This window comes from Pinus tabuliformis, chromosome 8 (genome assembly GCF_031772625.1).
Source record: "Pinus tabuliformis cultivar Carrire ecotype Pingquan chromosome 8, CPIR1, whole genome shotgun sequence".
Taxonomy (NCBI): Eukaryota; Viridiplantae; Streptophyta; class Pinopsida; order Pinales; family Pinaceae; genus Pinus; species Pinus tabuliformis.
Genome location: NC_142294.1, coordinates 1822080672 through 1822094583, shown reverse-complemented (window position 1 = coordinate 1822094583; position 13912 = coordinate 1822080672).

The window sequence follows — 13912 nt, the reverse complement described above, 5'->3', positions numbered from 1 at the left end:
GATGGAATGGGCTCAAATTGGGTTAAGGGTAGTTAAGAATCCTTCAACCTATTGAAAGAGGTAAACTGGATGATTACTAGTAAGGAGTAGTTAAGTATTCTTTAGCAAATAATCAACATGAAAGAATCATGAAAAATGAACAATTAACATTTCATTGCTTATCCAAATTCTGAGGAAAACATAGAGAACAATAATGACTGAAAACAGAGTGCAATCAAGCATGTTCTGAAATTAGTATTTTCTTTATCATTCAGATTATGAGACACAGATGATATAATAAACCAGAGAACTTTGAAACACGAGATATAGAGGACTTATTGATCTAGAGGTTGATTCAAGAAATCTGTGAGAAGTCCTCTGCTTCAATTCTTCATCCAGTAAGCCATGCAACAGTTTGATTCCAACAGCTCTTTATTCCAAAAGTTCAATATTACAGTAGAGTCTAGGAATCCACCCTCAATACTCCGATGGAGGGGGTATTTATGCAACAAATTTGTACAACAAATATCTCATAATAGCTGTGAGATAATATCTAGGATAAGTAATAGTAGTTTAAAAATAGAAATAGCTAGTCTTCTTCAGCAGCTTTGTGTTGGCTGCCTGTCTTAACTCATAGTCTTTAATTCAGATCTGCTACTCTTTAATGTTGATCTGCTACTCTTTAATGTTGATTTGATACAGTTTAATGCTGATGTTATACACTTTAATGCTGATGTTGATCCTTGTTCATCTCTGTCTGATATTTAGCCCAAAATATGCCTTTTTCCAAGGGTAATAACGCAACTATGGATAAACACCTATTGTTGGGACACTGGAGGTTGTTTTGCTCCTTCCAATTCCTTTCCTTTAGACCTTTCTATGGCTAGTATGCTAACTTCCTGTGGAGATTGCTAATAAGTCCTGGCAATTGATGCACTGATAGCCATTTATTGAGAAAGTTTAAAGGTACCTGTGTCAAAAGAGGAGGAAACTGTAAAATGGTAGGTTGGTTGAGTCTATGAGCTCGTCGATGTAGCCTTTCTGGTTAGAAACTAGAAATGCGACCTTAGTCATTGTTATGCCCAGAGCACAGTTTGTAGCGAAACTACATTGAAAAAGACATTTTATCATTTTTATTTGACAAAATGAATTTTTGGTGGGATTTTTTGATTTGATGGGCGGATGAAATAAGCAGTACGGATGACGTCAGAAGGAGTACGGGGGCAGATGACGTGGTGGTTGACATGGTAGTATGGTCGTAAGCAATTTTGCCTGCACCACTTTTGGGGCTGAGCGGTTTCAGCCGGGAGGGACTGAGCACCCTGTATGGGCGATGCATGGCAGCAGCATGGGTGGAAAATCGTCGGCCCCCGCGAGTTAAACAACAACGGTTAGGGGGTTCACAAAATGGATGCAGACCATTGGATGGCGAATGGGTTGATCAGATGGTTAATGGGTTTTGAACATGGCGGAGAGTTAAGCAGTGGGGCTAGTGTGTTTTTAAATGATTTTTAATGGTTTTCGGGCGTATTTCTATTGGTCGGGGCTTGGTTATTGATTAACCGGATGTTAATTAATCCCATAATTGCACGGGGAAGGTTATTTAACAAATTTCCAATGAAATTGTTAATTTTTATTTAAACAATGTGTATGGTCGTATTTCGACCACAGTGGGATATGTATGATACAGGGTTTTTGTAATATGTTAATACAATACGGGATGGGTAATATTTTTTGGGATTTATAAAATGATAAAATTTAAAAGTTAATATGAATTTATGAAATGAAAGCGCTAAGCCAATGTTTGAAATTTTACATTAAAACTTAGGCTAAAGGGAAAAACGGGTTTAAATGAGAAATATGGCCATTTTCCTAAGTAAAATAGGGTTTTTACTTAGGCAATGTTTATGAAACGAAATGAGTGGTTTATGAGTGTTATTAAGAACAGATCTTAATATTTTAGGGGGAAATTAGTAAGTGATTAGGGAAAAGTATGAAGGGGAGTTAGTTATGTAACCTTTCCTCACTTGAGCTGCATCAAGTAAAATGTCCGCCATTGCACTTGTTTGAGAGATAAAGATTAACACATTTAGAGACAAAATCTATCACAAGTATCATTCTACAAAACCAGTCTACCTACCATGCCTACTTGGCCTAGCATTTGTTTCTTCTTTATTTGGGTGCATTTGGACTAGCAAACCCTCATCAACTTTTCTTTTCTTTTCATGGTAAGCCTACCTAAGTTTGCACTTATTACATCCAAGGGCTCATATTGAACTGTTGAGCTCCTTTTTATTTTCTCTACTTATCTACTTATCTGCCAAGATTAAACAGTTTGGTCCTATTTTTATTCTCTATCTCTAAAACATGAAATTCAAACATGAACTAGCCAAGATTAAGCTGTTTGTCCATTCATCAATTGTGGCATAAATTAACAAACTACACATAATGCCGATTATAGAAATGAAAAAGTAGTGGAATTTTGGACTTGCACACTTTCCTGGTCTATTTTTGTTTGGGGTTCATTTCTTTCACTCTTTTGACCATTTTATTCTTTTTACCCTTTGATTTTTCTTTTAGGGCATACCCACTTTACATTTTTTACATTTTTTGATTTTTCGATAATATGGAAAGCCTTTGCAACAAGGAAAGGAATGAACATATTACAGAGCTCAACAAGTCAATCATGAAATATGACACCTATTGGTATAGGAGTATAACTGTGGCTCCACTTGGGGATGGATTTCTTTGGTGGAAAGTTAAGAATAACAGGTCAGATGGCCTTTTGAATAACTTAGACTATGCCCTAAAATCTCCCTTTGCTGGTTGCTTTATCTTATATATGACAACACACTTGTGAAGCTTAGGGCCATCTCTTCGAGCTTCAACTGTAGCAAGTTACTATCCAATCCAAACTATGACATTATTGAGGATATAGTATGTACATGTTAGAGTCAAAATACATTTAAAAAATTGGATCAAAGTAATGTTTCAGCATTTGACCATTCACTGGTCCTTCTTTTGTTTCTGTACCATCCAGGCTTTTCAGAAAGTAAGTATTGTTCCCTTGCAATGCCTGGATGATAAATGGTCCTTTCCACAAGAAGTCAAACTTCCCATGCTTTCCTTTGTCTTCTCTCCTGGAATCCCACCTTAGAACTTTGTCTCTAAGGTAGATGTCTTCTGCTTTGGTCCTTTTATCAAATATTTTCTTGAGTTTTTCTTGTAACGCTTGGGATCTTTGGTGCACTTCTTCTCTGGTTTGCTGCAAATGGATGGTCTAATTTATTATCCTTTGAATGTCATTAGGTTCCACCTGAGCTTCTTGCACTAATTTCATTACAGGAACTCCTAAAGATGAAGGAAACACAGCCTCCATGCCATAGACTAACTCATAAGGGCTAGTTCCAATAGATCTCTTTGCAGTAAGTATGTCTGCCCATAGTGCATTTGTATGTTTCTTGTGCCAGTTTTTCTCGTTCTCCTCCAAAAATTTCTTAATAATATTAATGAAGCTTTTATTGGAAGACTTAACTAGACCATTACCTTGAGGGTAATAGGCTGTGGAATGGCCTAAAGTAATATGGTATTTGTTACAGAAATTTATCATTTTCTTGGACTTGAAGGCAGCAGCATTATCGGTTATGATCTTTTCAGGATAGCCAAATCTAGATAGTATGTTGGTTTCTAAGAATCCTATAATTATTGTATTATTGTCTTATCTGGAAGGAATGACTTCTATCCATTTGGTGAAATAATCTGTGGTAGTAAGAATCTATTTATGTTGGCCAGAAGAGGGAGGGTGTATTTCTCCAATGAAGTCCAAACCCCATTGTTGAAAGGGCTTTTCAGTGGAAATTAGTCTCAAGGGTAAGGGTAGCCGTTTCCTTTTGCCTTAAAAAATTTGGCATTTGTGGCAAGCAGTGACAAACTTCTTCACATCAACGAACAAGGTTGGCCAGTAAAATCTAGCCCTTAGAATTTTGTCTATAGATGATTTCCTGGTAAAGGTGTCCACCGCAGTCCCCTGCATGAAATTCTTTGAGAAATTTGTCAGCTTATTCTTTTATTAAACAATTCAATAGAATACCTTCGTGATTTTTCCAAAAGAGAGCATTATCTAAAATACAAAATTTTGAAGCTTTCATATTTGAAACCTTTTCTTTGTTTTGGACAACCCTGGAGGAGCTTGCAGGTTTGATAATACATTAGTTATATCAGCATTCCAAGGAGATTTTAAGAAGGCATGGCTGATTTGTGGGGTCACCATCTCCTGTTCATTATCCAGTTCATTGATATCCAGGGCTTGAAAGTTTTTTTCAGTTATTAGTTTAGCTAATCCCTGTCCTTTTATAAGCTTTTTAGGTTTTATTTCAATATCATACTCCAATATATTAGCTATCCATTTACCTCATTTACCTTAATTTCCATCCTGAGTCAGGATGTCTTTGACAACAGCATTTGGTACATAAGCTACTACATGGGAGTACAATATATAGACTTTGAAGTCTTTAATATCTTTCACAAGTGCAAAAGCTTGTTTTTCCATGATTTTGTAATTTAGAGGTGCATCTCTAAGTGCTTTACTGAAAAAGGCTATGGGTTTTTCACATCCCTGATCACATTTTTGAAGTAAAACAACTGCTATAGTGTGTTCTAATGCAAATGAAAAAATTATGAAGTCTGTATCGAATTTTGGACTTGTAAGGATTGGTGTTCTGGTCAAAGCCATTTTAATTTCTTCAAATGCTTGTTTGGCTTCTACTGTCCATTTAACCTTTGAATCCTTTTTTAACATATTGTTCAACAATCTAATTAATTCAGCCAAATTAGATGTGAATATTCTCAAAAAGTTAATCTTTCCTAGGAAAGCTTGAAGTTCTTTGACATTTCTAGGGTGGGGTATTTGCAGAATAGCTTCTATTCTAGCAGGATCAATTCTGATGCCATCTTTGGAGATGATATGGCCTCACAAATTTCCTTCTTCTAGACCAAACAAATACTTTTTAGGATTTAATGAAATACCATACTTTCTGCATTTTAAAAAAACTTGTCTCAAATTATCTAAATGTTGCTGATTTGATCTAGAAAACACAGTGAGGTCATCTAGATATATAACCAGAAAATCATGAATTTCTTTTGCAAAAGCTATGTCCATTGCTCGTTGAAAGGTTTCCCCTACATTCTTAAGTCCGAATGGCATTTTAACATATTTGAATGTACCCCATGGTGTTGTAAATGTAGTCTTTTCTTGGTCATCATGATGAACCGGAATCTGATTATAACCTGAAAACCCATCCAAAAGTGAAATCCTAGAAGCACCTACTACTCCTTGTAAAATATGATCCATCTTAGGTAAAGGGTAATTGTCTTTTAAAGAAAACTTGTTTACATTTCTTAAGTCAACATATAATCTGATTTCTCCTGTTTTCTTCCTTGTAGGCACTAAATTAGACACCCACTCTGAAAATTTGATTGGAGCAATAATCCCTGCATCATGCATTCGTTTGATTTCTTTTTCAATTAAAGGAAGCAGTGCAGGGTCGATTCTTTTGAGCTTTTGTTTGAATGGTTTTTGATTTTCCTTGAGGGTTATTGATGTTGAATTACAGAGGTATCATAAGACTTCAGGTCTTCATAGCTCCAAGAAAAAACATCATGGAATTCTTTGATCAGTTCAACATACTTAAATTTTTTATCAAGGGGAAAGATTTGGATAATTTTACCATTTTTGGATTCTCTTCAGTTCCTATGTCGTAGTCTTCAATGTCTGCTTTTAGAGGTTCCATCTTGAGTTTCTTTGGAATATCATTGAAATTAAAGAGATCTTCTAAAGGAGTTAATCCTTTGGGCAAATGATTGTCTTTCAGATTGATAATTTCAGATTCTCCTTCAATAATCTCATCAACATCTATTTTTTTAAGATCCTATATTTCTTTTTTGGTAAATTTCATTGGATGAAGCATTTGAGTTGCATTTTCTGCTGAAATGTCTGTTTCTGTCTGATTTGTTGGATCAAACTCACTAACTGTATCTCCATCTACGTTAGTGCTAGAAAATTCTTCTTCTAGGGTTAAAAAGTTGTTGATCTGATTATCAGTGTCAAACACTTGCCAGTTCTTTACATTATAAGGTATGGCTGGCCTGTGTCTAATTTCAACTGTGAATTGATGATTTGGTCCAAATGGTAATTTACAGGTGCTGGCAAACATTGCCAGGCTACGAGCTTGCAAGTTATGTTTTCTCAGGATTTTGGCAAGCTGAGTTTCTAGAAATGTATTGAGGATCTCTATAGCTGTCCCTCTGTACTCTCTTAATCTGGTACCATTTGTTAAGAACTTCCCTTTTATCTGTTGAATGATTAAATCAGAATATCCTAGGACTGACACTCTAGTTGCTCCCAATTTCTTTACCAGTTTAAGCCCTAGCAATAGAGCTTCATATTCAGCCACATTGTTAGTGCATCTAAAGTTTAATCTGTAGGCATGGCCTTCAACATGATTGTTTTCAAGATTGTGCAACCAGACTCATGCTCCAGCTCCTAATTTGTTCACAGAACCATCAAATTCTAAGTACCAAAGAATTTCATGTTCATACTTAGTATCTGGAGTTTTAGGGATCTGTTTAATAGGGAGATCTGGTTTTTCAGTTTCTTCTAGTTTATCTGATGTTTCATGATTTTCTGAAATTTCTTGTATTTGAACACTAGACCTTTCACTTGCAATTTTTTTTCTATTTCATCTGCTAAAACTTTTATATCATGTGGGGGATCAACTTCAACATTGTAAAGGATAAAATAATCCACATCTGAATGTACTAAGTAGATAGGGAAATTTTGAGGTTTCTCTTGACTACTTACTACATACTTCATTAAGGTTTCTCTGTATAGTTTCTTGGGTTTACCAAACACTGAAATAGTAGCGTAAGACATGTCTAACTATAGAGATTCTTGAAGCTTTACACCCCAAGATCTAGACAATAACATGCCATACTTTGGTGGAATATCAGCTACTACTATGTCCATTAAGATGGTTTTGGCAAGATATTGGATTAGTGACACACATAAGTCTTTGATTAAACCCAAACATTTGACCTGACTTGAATCAAAAGAGAAAAGGTATTTATATGGCCTAGTGATGTCAAGGTCTAACCTCTCCATTACAGATTTAGGCATTAAGTTATAGGAAGCACCAGAATCAAACATGGCATTATGGAGTATTTTATCATGTATGTTTAAACCTACATAGAAAGGAGGAACTTCTCCCTCTACTGTTTTTCCATTTACTCCAGGGCCAAATATCAATTCAGGTTGGTCATCAGAAACATTTATTGAATCTTTGTTCATAGAAATTTTGAGTGATATGCTGATTTGACTTCTATAGACATCATGTTTAGCCAATTCTGATAATGGAATAGCTATATTTAGTTTGCCTACTTCTGTCTCAAGATTGAAAGGTTTTTTGGTCTGAGTTCTTGTATTTCGGACAGCTGAATTTTCTGCATTTCTCTCCTCTTTAGGAGTGGAATTATGGGCTGAAGTTGTTTCCAAATCAAGTTCTAGAGGCTCTTTTTCATTTCCTTTAGCAAAAATAGAAGTGGAAGGTTGTTTGTTAGGTGGTCGATTATCTGATACATCTTCAACAATTAGGTTATCAGGGTTAGGACCTGTTTTAGAAAGAATATGTACAGGAGGGGCACTGATCTTACCTTTGTTAGGCTTCTTGGTATCTTTTTGTTTACTGGTTTTAGGGATATCTATTCTTCTGCTCCTCAGATTGTATTACTTTTAGACTTCATAAATGGTTGTATTATATCCCTCCCTGAAGTCAAATGATTCACCTAACTAAGTTTGGAATTGTTTAATAATTTGAGCTTCTTGATCCTCTTGGGTCAAGAAAACTTGTTGTTCATTGTTGATTCCCATCAAATTAATTTGAGTGTCTTCTATTGGTTCATCAAAAGTTGAGGCTTCAGCATAATTTTCTTGAAATGGGGGCCTAATATTTTGGTTAGGCCCTGTCTTTCCAGTGTTAGGATTTTGGTTCTTCCTGAAATTTGGATTTCTCCCAATATTGCTTGGTTGACCATCCCAAGGGGATTTTCTCTCGATTGTTTCTACTCTATCTCCAAGTCTATCCATTCCTTTAATAATAGCATCTAATTTCTATTCAAAGGCAGAAGGTTCTTCTTTGAAAGGTGTTCTCCTTTCAGCTCTAGCTCTAGATCGTTTAGATATCAGATTGGCCTCAACACTGACAGCCATACTCTGCATCTCTTCTAAGTTCCGAGGAGCTCTTTCCCTAAGTTGACATGCCATATCAGAATCAAATGCATCAGGGAATTTGATCAAGGCCAAATCTGGAGGAGGTCTGAGATTTTGAGGAATAGCATTGTAGACATTATTGAATCTGGTACAATAATCTTGGATAGTTTCTTGTGTGCCTCTTCTTAGGTTTTCATACTCTGATAAAATGTATAGAGGATCTTCCTTCTTTTCCCATCTATTCGAGAAGGTCTAATAAAGAGCTTGTGGGTCATTGATACTATTTGCAGGGAGGGCTATAAACTAGGTTCTAGCATCTCGAGTTAAACTTTGAACAAATACTTTCATTCTAACATCATCTTCAACAACCTCATATCTTTCAAAATAGTCAGTCATTTTATTGGTATGTCATTAAGCTGTGTAAGTGCCAGTACCTTCAAAAGAAGTGATTTTACTTTGATAGTCTTGGAGCATAGCCCCTGGATTGGCAAGTAAATTTAGGGGAGTATATCGGTTTACCATTGTTACAGAAATGGATGTGAAAATTGGGAGAGTAGGGATAACAATGGGGATGTGTGTTGTGGATGGAGGAGAGGAAACGGTAGTTTGAGGTGCTGATGGTGAACTTGGAGAAGCTATAGTAATCATAGAAAGGTTTGGTTTTCTTCCAGAGGTAAGCTCAGATCGAATGGAGTTCTGCAAATATCTGTTAAGGTGTGAAGTAACAACTTCAATCTGCAAATTTTCAATAAATTTTGGATTTTGAACTGTGTGGGTTAACCCAGATTCTAAAAAGGACTCAAATAAAGAGTTTTCAAAATACTTATCAAAAGGTTCGTCCTTGGGGTAGATCCACCTCACAGGATAGGAACTTGATCTATATGGAGGCCGAGAAGTAGCAGAATTTTCTTGGCTCTCTTGTCTTCTAAGAATTCGAGGAATCAGATTAAGATTTTCAAACACAAGTGGGTGATTTGGATCAGGATTTGATCTGGTGTAATGAATCCTTTCTGAGGCCAGGTTTCTAGGTGTGTTTTTGGTTTTTTCTTGAAACATATTTAACAATAGAACTTTAACAGCCCCTTATAAGAGGTTTTAGATGTGGGAGTTTTGAACTTTCCTAAAGACTTATTTGAAAAGAGGAACTGATAAAGTATTTGAAACCAACTATCCAATCTATAAACTAGACCGGAGATAGACTGAAGCAACATTCATTTACTTTTGCAATTGCACAGGAGAAGTATTTCAAAGGCTACCGGGCTAACTTTAGGATCCGTCTGTAGCTTATACAGAAAACAGTAGTAACAAACAAATTATTCAGTTCCCCAGTGGAGTCGCCAATGATGTTATCACTCAGGTTTCCTCAAAAGTTGTAAGAAAGGGAAGGATGCCGAGGTAACCACAGACCAATCTTTTAGATACAAAATCTAGCCAATATGTGTCCAGAGAGGGCTCTCTCTTTATGATTTAGCTTTATTTTTAAAGGTATTAGGCTAGGTATGAAGTTCAAGGGTTTTGTTTAAGTTTGGGTTGTGAGATTCAATAAAACAGAGAGGTAAAACAGAGTAGTTCATACCATTGGGCTAATGGAGTCAAAGGAGATGGATTTCTAGATTTTTTTTCTTAACAGAGGATGGTTTCACAGAGCAAGGTAGTCAAACATGGAACAAATAAAGACTTGAAACAGATGGAATGGGCTCAAATTGGGTGAAGGGAAATTAAGAATCCTTCAACCTATTGAAAAAGGGAAAATGGATGATTACTGGTAAGGAGTAGTTAAGTATTCTTTCGAAAATAATCAACATGAAAGAATCAGGAAATAGGAGTAATTAAGATTTCACTGCTTATCCAAATTCTGAAGAAAACATAGAGAACAATAATGATTGAAAACAGAGTGCGATCAAGCATGTTCTGAAATTAATCTTTTCTTTATCATTAGGATTATGAGACACAGATGATATAAAAAACCAGAAAAATTTAAAGCACAAGATATAGAGGACTTATTGATCCAGAGGTTGAGTCAAGAAATCTATGACAAGTCCTCCGCTTCAATTCTTCATCCAGTAAGCCATGCAACAGTTTGATTCCAACATCTCTTTATTCCAAAAGTTCAATATTACAGCAGAGTCTAAGAATCCACCCTCAATACTCCAATGGAGGGGGTATTTATGCAACAAATTTGTGCAATAAATATCTTGTAACAACTGTGAGATAATATCTAGGATAAGTAATAATAGTTTAAAAATAGAAAGAGTTAGTCTTCTTCAGCAACTTTTCGCTGGCTGCCTGTCTTAACTGATATTCTTTAATTCTGATCTACTACTCATTAATGCTGATCTGCTACTCTTTAATGCTGATTTGATACACTTTAATGCTGATGTTATACACTTTAATGCTGATGTTGATCCCTGTTCATATTTGTTTAATATTTAGCCCAAAATTTCCATTTTTCCAAGGGTAACAATGTAGCTATGGATAAACACCTATTGTTGGGACACTAGCGGTTGTTTTGCGCCTTCGAATTCCTTTCCTTTAGACCTTTCTGTGGCTGGTATGCTAACATCCTACGAATATTGCTGAGAAGTCCTGGCAATTGATGCACTGATAGCCATTTATTGAGAAAGTTAAAAGGTACCTATGTCAAAAGAGGAGGAAACTGTAAAATGGCAAGTTGGTTGAGTCTGCGAGCTCATCGATGTATCCTTTCTGGTCGAAATTGGAAATTTGACCTCAGTCGTTGTTATGCCTGGAGCACAGTTTGCAGTGAAACTACAACGAAAATGACATTTTATCATTTTTATTTGACAAAATGAAGTTTTGGTGGGATTTTTTGATTTGATGCGCAGATGATGTAAGCAGTACGGATGACGTAAGCGGGAGTACGGGGGCAGATGATGTGGAGGTTTACGTGGAAGTAGGGTGGTAAGCGGTTTTGCCCCCACCACTTTTGGGGTTGAGCATTTTTGGACCGAGAGGGATCGAGCACCCCAGATGGGCGACGCGTGGTAGTAGTACAGGCAGAAAACCGCCGGCCCTACTAGTTAAACAACGACAGTTAGGAGGTTCGTGAAATGGATGCGGACTGTTGGATGGCGAATGGGTTCATCGAACGGCTGGCAGGTTTTGAACATGGCGGAGAGTTAAGCAGTGGGGCCAGCATGTTTTTAAATGATTTTTAATGGTTTTCGGGTGTATTTCTATTGGTCGGGGCTTGGTTATTAATTAACCGGATGTTAATTAATCCCATAATTGCGCGAGGAAGGTTATTTAACACATTTCCAATGAAATTGTTAATTTTTATTTAAGCAGTGTGTATGGTCGTATTTCTACCAGGACGAGATATTTATGATACGGGGTTTTTGTAATATTTTAATACAATACGGGATGGGTAATATTTTTTGGGATTTATAAAATAATAAAAGTTAAAAATTAATATGAATTTATGAAATGAAAGGGCTAAGCCAATGTTTGAAATTTTACATTAAAACTTAGGCTAAAGGGAAAAAAGGGGTTTATATGAGAAATATGGCAATTTTCCTAAGTAAAATAGGGTTTTTACTTAGGCAATGTTTATGAAACAGAATGAGTGGTTTATGAGTGATATTAAGAACAGATCTTAATATTTTAGGGGGGAAATTAGTAAATGATTAGGGAAAAGTATGAAGGGGAGTTAGTTATGTAACCTTGCCTCGCTTGAGCTGCATCGAGTAAAATTTCCGCCATTGCACTTGTGAGAGAGATAAAGATTAACACATTTAGAGACAAAATCTATCACAAGTATCATTCTGCAACACTAGTCTACCTACCCTGCCTACTTGGGCTAGCATTTTTTTCTTCTTTATTCGGGTGCATTTGGACTACCAAACCCTCATCAAATTTTCTTTTGTTTTCATGGTAAGCCTACCTAAGTCTGCACTTATTACATCCGAAGGGTTCATATTGAATTGTTGAGCTCCTTTTTATTTACTCAACCTATCTACTTATCTGCCAAGATTAAACAGCTAGGTCAGATTTTTATTCTCTATCTCTAATACATGAAATTCAAACATGAACTAGCTAAGATTAAGTTGTTTGGCCATTTATCAATTGTGGCATAAATTAACAAACTACACACAATGCCGACTATAGAAAATGAAAAAGTAGTGGCATTTTGGACTTGCACACTTTCCTGGTCTATTTTTATTTGGGGTTCATTTCTTTTACTTTTTTGACCATTTTATTCTTTTTACCCTTTTATTTTTCTTTTAGGGCATACCCTCTTTACATTTTTTATATTTTTTTATTTTTCAACAATATGGAAAACCTTTGCAACAAGGAAAGGAATGAACATATTACAGAGCTCAATAAGTCAATCATGAAATATGACACCTATTGGTATAGGAATATAACAGGATCTTTGAGATAGATTCTACTCGTTGAGATGTTTCCGTTGATATATGGCACGCCAAGTAATTCTTCACAATATTCATGTTTGATGTTAGTAACCCTAGTTAGTGGGCTAAAACCCTATGGGGTTGCGGCGTGGCACTCATAATTGGTTTTGGTCTTTGAATAGTCATTAATTACTAATTTTTTAAGCTCTTAAAATCCCTCCAACATTCTCTATAGAAGCCTCTCTCAACTCTATAAAACGAAATCTCATATATCCTCCAAATGTAGTGATCGTTGAATTTTCATTATAACTTCATTTCTGTGAAGTATTAGATTCTACAATTAGAACCCGTTTGATTCAAAATCCCGATGAATGTCGTGACCGAATTTCAGATCTTGGTTCGCTATATTTTTTGAGATATGATCTATGGAAGTTATGCTTTTTGCAGGTTGCTGAATTTCATCTGAAAGAAGTGACCTTGGGAAAATCATCATAATGCTCTCTCTCGAAGAGGATTGGAATTCTATAAGAAGTGGCAGATAGTGCATGGACTGTAGATTTTTGTGTATCAATTTCAGAGCTGAAGGAGGAAACTGTGACACATGGCACGTCGTATAAGTTCTCTCTACTAAACTAGTCCATAATTAGGTCATTGTGAGAGATTGCACAGAACTTTGTCTTGAAGAGTCCAAATTAGGTCAAACCTGTGGAATTGGAAAGAAGGCTCGGAGGGCTTATACAAGACCGAAGATTAGATGTTGGGGATCTAAAATCGCAGAGGTACATCATATTAAATATTGTGCTCCTAGAAGGCAAGATAAGCTAGATCAAGTGTTGTCAAGGGGTGCAAAGGACAAGACTTTCTAGGGCATAAAAGAGCAAGGTGTAGCAAAATGATACAAAAAAGGTAAGCTATAGGTAAGTATCTTTTATATATGCAGTTTCATCTCTTAATTTCATTACGTTCTTTGTATTCTAATTTGGTTTTTTTATTTAGGACTAACATATGCTCTGTAGGATGAGGTAAGTTTTGCTATTATCAAGTCAAGGGTATTTCCTTGAATACTTTTTGCAGGTATTATATATTCATCAATAGAAGGATCAATGCATAATATAATGTTTTGAAGAATGAGAAAGGGTAGCATGGCAAGAGCATCAATCGAGGTGCAGAACAATAGCAAGAAGTTCACCACATGAAGTCTTCAAGTGGGCAGCACTGCATACACACATTGTAAAAGTATCATTGTAAAGAGTCATTGTAAAAGCATCTTTGTAAAATTTGTACAAGTTTTTATTTG